The sequence below is a fragment of the Periplaneta americana genome, chromosome 3 (genome assembly GCF_040183065.1).
Source record: "Periplaneta americana isolate PAMFEO1 chromosome 3, P.americana_PAMFEO1_priV1, whole genome shotgun sequence".
Taxonomy (NCBI): Eukaryota; Metazoa; Arthropoda; class Insecta; order Blattodea; family Blattidae; genus Periplaneta; species Periplaneta americana.
Window position 1 is genome coordinate 45,130,074 of NC_091119.1, and position 2,314 is coordinate 45,132,387.

A 2,314-nucleotide genomic window follows, 5' to 3' on the forward strand; every position below is an offset into this window, starting at 1 on the left:
AATTTTTAAGTATGATAGAATTTAAATTCGTCACTGTTCATAACAAAAAGAAACTGTTTCACATACTCAAGGTATATGTTTCAACATTCCCTGTTATTGGAAAATGGATAACCCAAGACACTGTGAACACCTGAACAATGAGTTCAGAGGTTGGATGAATGAATGAATGAATAAATAAATAAATAAAAATACTCTAATATAATCCCTAAATGTATAATTATATGGTTTAGGGTCGCATTCCCAAACATACATCACTCAATAATATCATTAAAAGATTTCTTGTGGCATTCCGTCTCTTTTGGAACCACCAGGTATTAGTCAGATGGATGGTATACGACCCAATGGTCTCACATCTCACTGTAATCCCATGGTCTAGAGGAAAATCTTTAATTTGGGATTCCACTTGCGTTGACACTGTAGCTCCATCTCACTTGCCGAATACCTCCAGACCCTGCTGCTGAATTAGCCGTGATGAAAAAAGTCAATAAATATGCATATCTTTTAGACAATTATATCTTTATCCCCTTTGCTGTGGAGACCTTCGGTCCTTGGAGTCATGATGCTAAAGATTTGGTATCTCAAATCGGCGAAATTTTGATCTCCATTATTGGTATTGTACCGGTAGAGTATTGTATTTATTAACATTGCATGGTATTCATACATTGCTTCACAGCTAGAATATATTTTTTTTTTATCCAATGCCACCAGGTTATCTTTCGACATTTCTGGTCTTCTCTCCTGGCCGTCTCTTAATTGTAACCCACTTCTGAGGTTGGGGCGCCTGGAAGGCGGCATTACATTACCCCGATGATGTGATAGGATGATTATGATAATGTGGTGCCAGGAGAGGTCTTAAATCTAAACTTAACCTAAATTCCAGACCATGGACGAACACAGGAATAATCCCCTTTAAGGAAAAATTCCTGTGCTCTAACCGGGAATCGAACCCGGGACCTCATGAACTATAGCCAGAAGCTCTGACCACTAGACCATGAGGCTGGTCACAGCTAGAATATGGAACAAGTCAAAAAACTTAATACTATTATAAAGTCTTAATTTATAGTTACAGTCTAGATGAAATATATACAGACGAGATTTACAATATAGTCTACTAGTACAACACGAAGTTTTAGCACAGTCTAGTATATACAGTCGCGAAGCTCAATACGTAGTAAATATGCAAACATTAGATAGTTGCTTACCACTAGGATCGCTAATATCGCCTCATTACAGGCAATGCAAAATAGTACCGTCACAGTCTATTGTTTGTAGCACCCTCAAAACTCAAACTTCGTGACTGTATATAGTAGACTGTGGTTTTAGTATCAATTTCATGAAGCGTTGTTGAATGTCATGAATTCACCTACAGAATAGAAGGGGTGAGAAAATAGATACTTGGTGATCACTGTTCCACTAATTATTTGTGTCAACACTTAAGTATAGTTATTCAATGCAGAAATGCGATGAGCATTTTAGATACTCTTCCCGAATCCAGCCCTTTAGACGAACTTTTCCTTTTTTAACATTTATAAAATACTTCCTGATCATCCATATAAAGAGACTGTAGCTGCCATAAGAATTGCCACAGGACACGACTGCCTGGCGGAATATTTATATAAACTGGGTATTTTATCATCACCTCAGTGTGTCATTTGTAATGAGGAAAATTCTATTATGAATTGGGAACATTTAAATGTTTGTAAAAAAACTTGTAAATTTTAAATCCTCTATGGCAACTTTGTACTGGTATGCCAGAAACCAAATGACGTTGAATCAATCTGGTTGAACATTAAATACATACATACATACATACATACATACATACATACATACATTTATAAAATACTTCTATGGTTTCATTGATAAATTTAACAGAATAAAATAATAATAATAATAATAAACTATAAAGGAAATTCTTAACATTTTACAGCCACAAAACTTTTATTTTCAAGTTATACGAGTATGATAACATTTTAAGAAATTGCAAGTCTTTTTATAAAAATAAATGGAACACTTTCTTTTTCAATCCTCTTTGTAATGCAAATCCAAATATATTTCAGTTCTACGTTAAGATCCTTCAGTAATCTTATATCTCAAATTACAGTGTTCGATATATTGTGGTAGCTCTTTTATTCACAAAAAGTTTTACATCAGTCTATAATTCCTTTGGAATAATGTAAATTTAATCACACACCACAATTATCAGGCGGTCAATGGTTGTCTCTTTTTATCTTTTTTCATGAAGCCTGAGGAATGTCGAGTACTGTGCTTAACGAATTGAGAATACTTGTACCACTTCACTGATAAGTCCATT